Genomic DNA, 13551 nt, shown 5'->3' on the forward strand with positions numbered 1-13551 from the left:
TTATTTTTTTCCCCTCAGAACCTCTGATCATGTAATCTAGTAATACCTATATGTATGGAAAAGGTGGTAGAAAATAGCTGCAAAGGATCCTTTCCTGAAGACTTTTGTTTGGGAATCTTTGTTAATCAAAACTGAAAAGGAGGTGTGCAGTTTACTTCATGTGTAGCACTTGAAAGAAAACACATACTTTCATCCCTTTTCAGCATTGGACTAAATGTAGGTACCCAGTTCCTGGTGAATGCACACATTCTCCATACCTTTGAGTACTTCAAGTCCCTTAACTTACAGTGGCTATTTGGGATGATGAGGATGGGGTTACATGCCACACCTCTAACAGTACAGTGGCTGGCAGAAGAGCATGAGGAATATGGTTTCTTGGAGGCTTAGCCTTGAGAGGTAGCCAGCAGCAGCAGCACAATCTTTAGATAAAGCTGTGAATAACTGGTATTCTGGAGGCTGAACAGAAGCATAGAATTGTTTCACACTGTCCTAACTTGAGAAAGCTTTGTTCTATGCCAAAGTGAAAATCCTGAACTACTTTTCCTCTAGTGCACTGTCCCTTCAGCGTTTTGAGGTTTTGTTTTGAGAGAGTTTAAATGTTTTGACATGTTTGCTCTTGCTGATAAGTTCTTGTTGAATCTAGGAGCTTACCTTAGGCTGCAGGAAAGAGGAACCATTCATTCATATAATGTTCTGATCCATCCTAGTCCTTGGAAACAATCCCCATGCCTCAGAAGGTCACAAGTGGCATAGGCAGTCTGGTCAAATTTTTCTGTCACTGTAATACTGAAAGTTAGAAACTCAGGCTGAGAAATTGTTAGTTCAACTTTCCCTCTAAAAGAGGGTGATAAGTCTATTTAAAACACAGAATATTATGTTATCACTTCACTGGTTGCATTTTTTTGGTACAAGTACTTACTGTAAAATCTTTTCAGCAGTGCTCTGCTCTTAACCTCAGCCTTTCTCTGCTGTGGTTTTTAAATCGGTTATCAGAGGGATTGTAGTCTTATCTTTGCATGTTTTAGAAACCTGTAGTGTGTTCCCCTGTGTCCAATTTGTGTGTATTTTCCATCACTGCGAGGAAGTCACTTCTAAGGTTAACTACAGAGGCTGTTGGTGAAATGACATTTTGCATGGCGCAGAAGGAAGAACCTTATCAAAAAGCATCACAAGGTTTGAGGTAGATATAGTGTGGAGTGCCTAATAGTGCAGGAACAGCTTGACAGGTGGAATGGTCCAGCAGGAAGTATGTTACATAGAGCCTGAGTTGCAGGCTTTCCTTTGTAATAGTAAATGAAAATGTGGAATGTTTAGCATAGGTTAGGGCTGAGCCCTGAATGTTAAAAGCTAATTCTTTAAGCAGATTTTCACAGCTACATGTTGGGCAGAGAAGAGATTCAGAGCAGCCCTGAGGAGAAAGACTTACGGGTGTTGGTCGATAAGAAAACGAACAAGAGCTGGCTTCAGTGTGTGCTCACAGGCCAGAAGGCCAACTGTATCCTGGGCTGCATCAAAAGGAGCATGACCAGCAGGTGGAAGGATGTGATTGTGCCCTCTACTCTGCTCTCGTGAGACCTCACCTGGAGCATTGTGTGCAGTTCTGGTGTCCTCAACATAAAAAGCACATGGAACTGCTGGAACAAGTCCAGAGGAGGGCCTCAAGGATGATTGGGGACTGGAGCACCTCCCGTATGAAGGCAGGCTGAGAAAGTTGGGGCTGTTCAGCCTGGAGAAGAGAAGGCTGCATGGGGACCTCATAGCAGCCTTCCAGTACCTGAAGGGGGCCTATAGGGATGCTGGCGAGGGACTCTTCATCAGGGACTGTAGTGATAGGCACAAGGGGTGATAGGTTAAAACTCAAACAGGAAGTTTAGATTGGATATAAGGAAGATAATTCTTTCCTGTTAGGGTGGTGAGGCACTGGAATGGGTTGCCCAGGGAGGTTGTGAATGCTCAATCCCTGGCAGTATTCAAGGACAGGTCAAACAGAGCCTTAGGCAACATGATTTAGTGTGAGGTGTCCCTGCCCATGGCAGGGGGGTTGGAACTAGATGATCTTAAGGTCCTTTCCAACCCAAACCATTCTATGATTCTATAACTTAAATAATCAGAAGACTTGCAAAATTGCATCTTGTTTTTTTCTATGAATTGATGGTAGGTTATTTGGTTTCAGGCAAAATGACTTAAAGTTTTCAGAGGCTCATAAATGCTAGTTCTGCTTTCCATACCTGCACTCGTTGCAAACATCTTACAGATGAAAGCACTTAACACCCTGATTTCAAAACACTGCTCATGTTGGTACTTTCTAGCCGCAGTCCAGCTTCTGCTCACTGCAGAGATTAAAAAAAAAAAAGGAAGAAAGGAAAAGTGAGCAAAAAAGTTGTACAGAATGCTCCTAGATAAAGTGCAGGGAAAAACAGCACAGCAAACCGTCCTTCCCTGCCTGTGTGCAGAGGAAGAGCTCATGCTGAACTGCTTGATTGTTCTCCTTTTTTTGCTAGCTATAGCATGTGATAACACCACAAAGCTCTTGTTTCACTAATATATCCCCTTTGGTATTGGTGGTCTTGGTGGGTGAATAGATTTTTGGGACTGCACCCCATGGACCATGGCCTGTACACAGAGGGGCCGCATGTGAAGCTGGGCTCCACCTTGCTGTTGTCAGCAGCTGGACACCAGCCAGCAGATGCTTTGTATTCACTTACAGAAGCAAAACCAGCATGAAAGTTGATTTTTTGATTCCTGTTTGGAGGTTTTTTCCAATGTAAGATTATTCCTGGGTGACATAACAGCATCAGGGCTGGATGCACACGGTTTCTGCCAGGAGCTCTCCTGCTCCCTGAGTGTACAGAGGGGAGAGTGGGGAGGAAGAGTGTGACTTTAAGGCTGTTGTACTCTGAGTCCAGGCTATGAGAATAGCCCTTTGCAGCTGAAGCAGCTTGGTTACATATCCTTTAGAGGACCTGGTTAAACCTGTCTTGCTGTTAGTAACATTTTTGTCTTGCTTCTGGTGACCACCCGGAAGGGTAAGGCACACATCCTTGGAGCTATGTAGCACCTCTTAGATGTTTTTTGGCAGGAGCAGGGTCTATGGCTACATGGGGCAGCCCTTTGAATTGGGATAAATCTCCTACTTTTCAGCCTAGAAAGAGGCCAAGGTAGTTTCTTCCCAAAGAAGCTGTTCATTTGTACAGTTACCATAAAGCAATTATCTCCAACCTTTTGCCTTGACACTGCCAATTGAAGACAGCTTGGCTGGTATTTCATGTATCCCTGCCCTTTGTGGGTGCTAAAAACAAACAAAAAATGCCTAGTTTGTGGAGATAATGCACTGAAACATCAAAGGAAGGTACTGGGCTTGTATTTATTTGGTAGTAAGCTCATCTCAACCATGGATGTGTAGTGGAGGTGGAAGGGGGTTTGCAATATGTTGCTGTTGTGGTCAGTTCAGCCAGTCCTTCCCTCCCTGCTAACAGTTCATGTGTCACAACAGATACTCTGCTGTGAGACCTGCATGAAACTCCTTCTGTTTAATTTACATTCAGAGCCTTCCCCAAGGCAGTTATTTTGCCACTTGCCAAAAAATGAAGGCGATGTTTACTGGACTTAGTTTGCCCAAAGCCACCTTTTACAGAACAATGTTACTAGTATGCTTTTATATGGTAAAAGCAGCGTTTGTGCACCTGGTGCCCCGGCTTTGCTACCTGAGTTTTGAGAAGCAAAACTGGACAAAATACTATTAGTTCTTTAAATAAGCCCATCTGTCGTGGTTTAAATCCAACCACAAACCTTTTACTCACTCCCCCCTTTCTGACTGCTGCTGCTCAAACCAGGACACCATCTTAGCTGAGTTACTTCTCACAGACAGTGTTCAAGGCAGGTGAACAGTACCTGGCAAAATTCTGGCTTGGAAATGAAAACTGTTACTGGTCTTTGGGAGAAATGAGCCCTTGGAAGCTGTGGGGGAGCTTGGTGACAGTGAGTAATGCTGTAATGGCTTCATTCTGTGCCTCTTGTTATGAACCTGCAAGGCCAGTGCTAACTTTTTTCCTGCACCCAAGGACAGTTCATTGCAAGCTGTATTTCTGCTGTAAAATAAGCATGCACAATCTTTTTGGTTGTCCTCTACCTCCCTAAATCTCTGGGACAAACTCTTCTCTGCTGCAAACCTTACATGATGGGAAGCCTGTCTGGGGGTGACTCAGTGTGTGCATAATGAAAAGGTTAAAAGGGCTATATTCCATGAACTGTTGCTTCAGCCCTCTTTTGAGTTCTGGCCTTGAGGATGAAAGGCTGCCTCATGAAACACCACCTCCTGACTTATTCCAGCATCCATCGTTGCTCATGGTTACTGTGCCCCGTTGACACGGTATTGAATTTCTTCATGGTGTCCAATGTACTTATCTGCTTAGTGCTCTGCGAGGGGTGGTGCTGCTGATGTCCCCAGGACAGAGGAGCTCAGTCTGCTCAAATTGATACCAGCAGTCCTTACTGAAATAAAGACTTAAATCTGGGGCTCCCACTAGGTCAGTGCCCAAACTGTGCGTCTTCTCTTCTTCCTTGCTGTGCCTCCAAATCCAGCTTTTGCAGCGCCCCAGGTGTGTAGTTCTCTGTAGGCCATTGCTGATCTCAGTAATTGTTAGGAAAACTTCTGAAAGAAATAAGTATTTTTAAGCCATTTAAAAAAAAGAGCCCTGTCTCCAAGCCTCAGGGTCTTCACTACCTCTTCCTTAACAGCCTGTTTGAGTTGGAAAGTTATGAGTGCATTTTTAGGACAGTTCATCTTACACTTTACCCAGGGGATCCTTGTACAGGAGGGTGCAAACATCCTGCATTGGAATGGGTAATGTTGAAAACAGTTTTTAACATGAGACAGTGCTGTTTTATGAAGGAAACATGGTATTTTAAGTGTTTCTGAACTCTTCTTGACTCGGCTGTAATGGGGAGTCGTTTGATCTAGGTTCAGAGACTTAGTCTTGAACAGATAAATGTCTCTTAGTATAGACATATGTTCCTAAACAACACAGCTCCTGAAGGATGTCTTTGCTTATAATAAATACTGAAAAGTATATTAGCTTAACAACATCTTAATATGCTGCTTTCCTGATCAAGTAAGCTGTCTTTTTAAATTTGCTGACTGTAACAGTGGGGAAACTGTATTTCATATGTACATGTATATATTTTTTTTTTCTTTCTGAAAGGGTTTGTTATAAGACATTTGTGATATATTAAAAGCGCCGGGAAGCTTTTGATTGTGACTACAGCGTTTTGTGGTGAATATAGAAAAGCACCCTATTGCTTACAATATATTTATGTTTCACTTGCTGATTTGTTGTATTGAGATGCCTTCAGAGGCTCCAAGTGAGGATGGCTGATGAGACTTTGCTGGTGGAGTGACTGTGAATCCTTACAGTAGGATTAATTATTGCCTGAGGCAACTTGAGAGAGGACAGGAGCTAGCATATTCCTACAACATTCCTGTGGAACAAAAAAGAGAAAGTAGTTCTCTTTAACGTCTTGTTGTTTACTTGTAATTAGGAGGGATCATGCTAAAATGACAGTTTATTTTCGTATTTACTTCTCTTTGAATTGCTTTAGATTTCTGGCATGCCTTTTAGGGACTTTTAAATGTAGGCACTCATGTCAGACGAAAAGAATGTTATTGTTGTATGCTGTTATTTCAGTATCAGGGAGATCTGAAATATTTCTGGCAATGTGTTGCAAATACACCAGAGTGGTCCTCTGTGCTCAGTAGTGGTGATTTGTGCTATTTGTTTTCAGAGGAATTTCATCCTAAATTTCTCTTCAGTAGTACTTGAATACTAACTCTACTTCAATATCCTGATGATCTAATGGAAGACAGATCCCCAAACAGCTATGTCATAGTTGATACTGCTAAAAATAGCAGTCCTTGTTCAATGTCTGCTAGCTGTACCAAATCATGAGAAGTCATCATGTTCACTGAAGTGCTGACAGGATCAGGGCTCAATTTTTATATTGGAAGAACTATTTCTGTTAAAAAAAAAAAAACCGAAACAACACACCACCCTATATTTGAAAGAGTTTGTGGGGAATAAATGGATAGTTTCCATTCAGGGCTAATCCATTTGATGCACATGGCATGTCTTCAGCTAATCAAAGGCTGTAGATATTTGTGCCACTCTTCAGCTCACCAGTGAAGTCTTTTCTGGTCATGCACTGAAGCAAACCTGTGGCCTGCCTAAGGGTCCCTTCTTGGCACTGTTGGCAGACTACAAAAACGTGCAATATCATTCTCTGATTGTATCTGCATCCTTGCTGTAGATAGTGTTTCATTTTGACAGCTCATGACCTAGTGTGGGTTGGCTATCACTGGGTCAGCTCCCTGCATGTGCTAGCAGGGTGGTTTGCCTGGTGGTTGCTCTGTATGGAGCTCCTCTCACCCTCTCTGTGCTGTTCATCATGACTATGCATCAGTCAAGAGCTCATGTGTTCCCTGCTGGGAAATGCACAAGTATTGGTAACCTCTCTTTTGCATTCATAATCACAACAGTTGTTTCCAGGTACAGGTTATGGGCTTGCTTTTGACAAACTGTCATATATACAATACAAAACTGAAACCTTCTGATGGAGGTGTACTTGGTGAAATGTAAACTAGGACTTTAAAGTCTGCAGACTTTCATGTGGCTTAGGAAACCTTTGAGTCAGAGCTCCCACTGTGGACTGAAGAGCTCAGTCTCTTTTCAGGCCTGGCAGTGAAGGAGAGGTCTCATGGATCCCAGTAGATGTTTTCAGGGTAATCGTACAACTGTTTAGGTTGGAAAAGACTTTTAAGATCGAGTCCAACCACGAACATAGCATTGCCAAATGCACCACTAAACCATATCCCGAAGCACCACATCTGCACATCTTTTAAACACCTCCAGGGATGGTGACTCTGTCACTTCCCTTGGGCAGCCTGTTCCAGTGCTTGACAACCGTTTCAGGGTTAATGTGTCCAAGGAGATGAATTCTCTCATAAAATGAGCAACATGTGAAGCATCAAGTATTTACATAAGTCTTATTAACCACAAACAATTAAATCTGCAACTGTTGCTTTATGCACATTGTCATGTCAGGCATTAAGGCAGAAAGTACAGGATGAGCAGTGCTGGCATGGCAATGACAGCTCTCAGAAACGGCCCCTCTGTGGAGACTCAAACTCCCTCAGTGTGACGAAGATGATAATACTTTGCACTTACATTGCACTATACGTGTTCAGTGTTGTACAAACATTTGCTCTAGTTAATCCTCATAACACCCCTGTGGGGTAGGTAAGTATTTCTTTCCTGTGACAGCACTGGCAACTAGCACAGGTGAGCTACCACTGGTTATTGTTGTAGTCTTTAGGCAGCTTTAATTTGTACTAGCATATTATCAGCAATGTACTAATGATGTCCAGTATCACATGGATCTTGAACATGGGTGGCCTTAGGGCTGTGAGTTAGGCAATGTCCCTTCCTGCTAATAGCTTCTGCCTTTTGTTACCTCCCTGCAGCCCACCTTCCCTTTGAACTCCCAAAAAAGTGTGTGTGTATATATAACTTGCATTTGAATTAATACAAGTGTATACTGCAGTGTTTTGATCCTGCCTTGTTGATTTGCACATACAAAGGCATGTGTACACTTCTGCACACTTCCTATGCATGGATCTGTCTGCCTCCGAGGCTACTATGGATTTGAAGATTTTTTTTTTTCTTCTGAGGTCTCATTGGTGGCTTTGGAGATCTTGCCCTGAAGGTTTGTAAGTTCCAACCAATCTCTTCATTCAAAGTGAAGTTATTTGGAAGAGTCTCTTTCTTTTACTAAACTGTGTAAATGAGGAGGCCCAGAGGAAAAGGCTGTGGCTTGAGACTTGAGACTGAAGGAAAACATCAGCTTGACTGGAGAGGAGGGGAAGTAACTAAAATATTTATTTCTACTAGGTTGAAGAACAACACATGTTAGGCAGGCTTGACTTTTTCCGAGCATAAACTTGACTGTGACATGCTCTGCTACACACAGCAACAAACACTCCCTAAAGCAGAACATCAGATGGAACATTCAGTGAGCACAGGGTAGTGGATGCAGGATGGTGTTTGTTTAAAAAGAAGCTGGCATTTGTCAGAAGCTATGGCAAATAACACATTATTTTTTATTTTCCACACAACCTGTGAGATATCGGACATGCTTTAATGAGATTCGGAAATACCAAGCTTATAAATATTGATAGGGAAGGTTTGTTCTCATCCATGGGGAGAGATTGCGTTTTGCAATTATACAGCTTCACTCATGTGAACTGTATTGCAATTTGTTCTTCTGTCTCCTTCAGAGGATAAACTGTTCAGTTACAGTTCAATCTCTGTTTTCAATCAGCCCTCTTTTGCCACCTGGATTTCCTAGTTGATGAGATATTTAAAATTGCCTGGTGTCCAAATGGTGCCAAACAGGGAGATTTCAAAGGCTTAAGTGCAAAACCTATGAGGTGACAGCAGTTGTTTTTTATTAGAAGAATGTGAAAGATGGTGGTTATTTGTCATTTGGAAGAAAATGTATTTTTTATAACCCAAGTCTCTCTTTTTTTTTTTTTTTAAATATTGACCTGTAATGTTTCTCCTTACAAAAAAATCTTTTATTTCAGGGGTTTACGGATAAATTCTGTGGTATAAGTCATGGCACTTCCCAGATGCTACATGTGTTTGTGCAAAACTGGGCTGTAACCCAGTAACGTGCTATGGTTCTTGTATCAGTTGCAGTGAAATCATGCAAGACTTTGCATCAGTCTTCAGTTCATCTTAGTAAAACCCATTAGAAATTTAGAGGCCTTATTTAACTTAGAAGCAAACCAAAACAACAAAAACCTCCACAAATACCCCCAAACCCAAAGAAACAAACACAAAGCTTGGTCTGCCTGGTTAATAGCCTTGCTGGTGATATTTCATCAGGTGGGCTTAGTTTTGAAGTCTGTGAATATCAAAATTGAACTGCCTTACATTATGGAGATGTCTCTCTCCCTAAGCCTGAGTGGTGCATTGATTTGCTGGCAATATGTAACTGTAGAGATTGCTTTTCATTATTTCAGCCTTCTCTGAGATATTCTCGCTACTGCAGCTAAGCTAACATCTGCTGTGAATGATGGCTGACAGGTACATAGTCTCTTGTAAGCTGCATAAACTGTGTACATAATCTTATGCTGTTTGTTTAGTGACTTTGAAGCTGAAGACAAAGCTTTAGAATCTGACTTGAAATAAAAGATATATCAGGCAAATGCTTCCTGGAAAAAAATGACTGACCTCAGCTGCTTACATAGGACTCTAGACAGGGAAGCTGAGCTTTGTTTTCCCTGTGTAATAGCAAAGTGGGTTGTAAGGCACCTTCCACGCAGAAGGATGTTTGTAGGGGCATGGAGGGCTGTTCAAACTGCTGTCTCTGGGTTTTGGTCTTGCATAGCTGCTGGGCAGCAAGGTCTCTGTGCTCCCATGTCACACCTTGGGCACTGCTGCTCTTCTGCACTTGCTTGACTTGGTCTTTTTCTTCTCTACTGCATGGAAACCCTAGTGCTGTTTAAGTGGGGGGGGGTCCCTTTTGAGGGCCTTTGCTGTGCTCCAGCAGGCCAAAGCCATAGTGGGGACTGGCTACCCTGTCAATAAAACAAAGGGGGACTATGGCTTTTCTGAGTTAGTTTTCCTGTGCCAGCCACAGGCTTTTTGCCCAGCATCCCACAGTTTGGTCGTATTGTCAAATCTGTTGACTGTAATATTCTATGATTATGACTTCACTGTTTGTTCTCTAAATAGGAAATGGGGATAGGCCATGCAGTGAATAGATCAAAGCCGCTTTAATAGCGCACTTCTTATCAAACATACGTAGCAGAGCTGTATTCAAACTGAATGCTGTTAAGCTTTTATTGGTACCCAGTGAGAGCATGTAAATACGTAAGATATTGAAGTAAAATTGCATCCTGAAGTTCTTGCCCTCAGAATTATGCAGGCACTGATTATCAGTATATATTGCAGTTCCTTCATGCAGAACCATAATGTATTTACTTAGTGTCTAGGAGAATTTGTGAAATTACCTGCTTCTGGGAGCATGAACCCATGTCAGAAACCAGCCAAAAATCAAACACAAGCAAAAATCCAGACTTCTTTGAGTACCTGAAGCTATATTCTCATAGGCTGTGATTTGGCAAAAAAAGCAGGGTTAATCCAGTTGAGCACTTGTATTTGAGCCCCTGTAGGAGTAAGTACCTTGTTGCAGAAAGGTATGGCTCTTCAGGTGCCTCTTTTTCCTTACATGATAGCATTGAGACTAAATGATTGATTCTTCCTACCACTGTGCCTGGAGACTTTTTTTGTAGGTAAAATGAGCAGTTTCATGTGACTGCCAGAGATGAATATTGCAGCCATGCTGCAGAGGGAAAAATCCTTATGGAAGGAATGAGGCAGAGGAAGATGAGCCCCTCTCCAATGTAGCAGAGTATGTCTGCTGGGTCACTGAAATAGGAGGTGAAGTTAAAGTAACACGAACTTAGGAATTGTTTTTATGATGTGCAGACTGTGCTGATAAATGTACTGAGGGAGGAACCTGTGGTGGATGGGAGCTTCTCTGGGCTCTGTGCCAACCACAAGTCATGTGGCTGAGGCAGGTACTGTGCTGAAGCTGCACTAACAAATTCTAGCAAGCAGCTCAACAAATGTGTGTTGGTAAGAACTGGGAGAACTGGGATTCAGCAGTCCATGAACATCATTGTACGGGTTTTGGCTCTCTTAGACCTATGCCGTATCAAGTGGACATCGCCTGGATGTTTTCCTGAGCTATGGTGTATCAGTCTGGGATGAACATTCCCTTAGAACAGTTTTCCTACCACTGTGCAAGGGAGCACAGGATGATGGAACTGCCATGTGGCAAGAGGTTTTGCCCACTTGTGGCTTATTAAACTGGTACAGTGGTTCTTACAAGAGCAGAACTTCATCCTTGGTGTATAATGAAATTACCTCTCTGCAACATTCTTCATTTTTTAACTTGGTGTTGGCAATCGCTTGCCATGTGTGTCTCTGTCCCTTCTTCATCCTCTGTATCCCAAACTCAGCTGCATATCAGTGGTGGCTGTGGTGAGCTGCTGGATGATAGCTTCAAGGGTATATTCCCTGCTTTGACCTGTCCTTTGGGTTAGTGTGGCTTTTCATGCAGGTGACTTCAGCATCAGGCCCGAGACTTTCACGGAGCCTTCAGAATCACTGACTGAAAATGCTGTGAATTGTAATTAGCTTGAATTTAGAGTAAATTTTAGTTCCCTTGAAGTAAATGTGTGTAATGCTTACTTTTAGCTTTTGATGGAGGAAAGGCCATGATGTTCAGTCATGGATGTAAAACTCATCCATGTTTCAGGCCAGTGCTGTGGTTTGTGGTGGTACAGATAAATGCCCAATGTGAAGCTCTGCTCAGTGCAAAGCAGCAGCAGTATGAAGCTGTCTGTACTTCATAAGACACTTTGCAACAGCAGGCTGTGATAAAACTGGCTGCAGTCTTCAGATATTCCCCTAATGCACTGCAGCATGTATGGAAAAGTTCAGTGCTTTACAATGCGTGAAATGTTAGTAGGATATTTGTAGTGAGTGTTTCTTGTTGATATTAAGGAGCAGTGACCGGGGGAGAATATGTACTAAACTGTGTTATTGTACCTCACCAGTGAAGGTTGCAAACATTGATTTCTCATTGAAATGCAGTGTTATGGTATGCCTCAAGGACACATGCAGAGTGTTCTTTCGGTACTTACCTGTGAAGAGTTTTCACAAGTTGATGCATTGGCTACTTTGCATTTGTTCAAGGACAATTCATGTGTAGGAAGAGGAATTTGAACAGCCCCGGGCGGTGCTTTTATTATAATTCAAAATTAGAAGGACCACATTTTTCATAATTAGGGAGAAAAGCAAGGGCAGCTGACTGACTTCTTGCTATTAAAGAACTGAATATTTCTGGCACAAATGAACACAAATTTTGCTTTGGGACTGTTAGTAATAAGGTAGTGACTCTTTCTTGTTAATGCAGGAGATATTTGCCTAGAATTGTTTGCTTACTTGCAGTGCAATTGCTGTATTCTAGAATGAGAAAAGTTAACATTGCATATTGCTGTTTTCTCCCCATGTTTTGTAGCCAATTACAGCTCACAAATTCATAAATTCTGATGGATTTTAGTAGAATACAATTGGAATAGGCAGACCATCTGCTTATTTTTGTTACTGTTATTAAAACTGCAACCCATGAAGACAAACACAAAGGAATGGAGAATCAGTGTAACAATAACTGCTAAAACAGGGCAGCAAAGTTGTTGGGAAAAATACTAGTACATGTATTGAATGATTCCCTGAGGAATGGTGTCCTTAGTGAGGTTTGTCCTGTCTTTCTCCTTGGGAAGTAAAGCTGCCTGGCTTAGAAGTTGAGGATTAAACTGCTACTGTTTGGTTTAAATAGCAAAAGCTTTGAAATTCCCTAATGACTGAGCAGAACACACTTTAAAACTCTTTTCTGATAGAGCTTCCTGGCATCGTGTCTGTGTGGGATCCAAGAGCAGTTTAAACATTCTTGAATACCTAGCTCGGATGTAAAGGAATGGAGCTGGAATGTGCTGGAAGACAGCTGAATCCCTGCTGCTGATAGTGCTGGACTTGCAAGGTGAGGGATAGTACACGTGACACAGGGTGGTTTTGCTGGTCCATGCCATACAGTAGAGCTGTTAGGAGCAGTTTCTCTTGCTCATTTAGAGTCCATCAGTGACTCCTGCATTAGCAAAGCACTGTTGGGTCCACCATGCATCTGCCTGCCACTTCTTTTGGCCCAGGATCTGGGTCTGCCTTCTCCAACCCAGAGCTCTTGGGTTTTCATCAAAAGCTTTGCTTGTCCAAAGGTTGATTCTCCCCCATCCACTCATAAGTTGCATTGTGTGGCTCGAGGGGGACAAAACACATTTTGCAGATGGGTGATGTAGAAAAACAATCCACTGAGCTGGTTCTTTTTTTTTTCTTCTTCCCTTAACTAGGTGCTTTCAGTCTGTATTGCTCATTCTTCCACTAACATTTGCTTGTAAGAGGAATAAAAAGGTTTGGTGTGGCCTGGGCTGTGCTGTATATATGCAGTCTTGCTGCAGCACACTTGCCATCATAAAGCTTCCTTGCAGTGCTATTAGCAAAAGTATTCCCTGGGTGTGTTGTTACCTTGCATAAGGGACTATACCTTTCTTTGATTTACCCACTAATATGAAGGCTTTCTTGTTGCTTTTTGTTCTGGAAGAAAGCTATTTTCCTTTTGTATTTCCAAAGTTGTGTCCTCTCTGTCTCTCTGCAGAGCTGTGTCCCACTCATGTGGGAGCTGACAATTCCTGCTATCTTCCTGGCATTTGATAGAAATAGATTCTGAAAAGGTGAGGCAGGTTCAGCGGCTGGAGATAAGGACAGCAAAGGGAACTCAGCCAGGATGAAGTGATGATGTTGCATGACTGAGAATTTCTTGCTGAAGCGGTTATTGGCTGTGAAATGGTGAGAGTTGACAAGTATTGCA

The sequence above is a fragment of the Lathamus discolor genome, chromosome 9 (genome assembly GCF_037157495.1).
Source record: "Lathamus discolor isolate bLatDis1 chromosome 9, bLatDis1.hap1, whole genome shotgun sequence".
In the NCBI taxonomy this organism is placed as follows: Eukaryota; Metazoa; Chordata; class Aves; order Psittaciformes; family Psittacidae; genus Lathamus; species Lathamus discolor.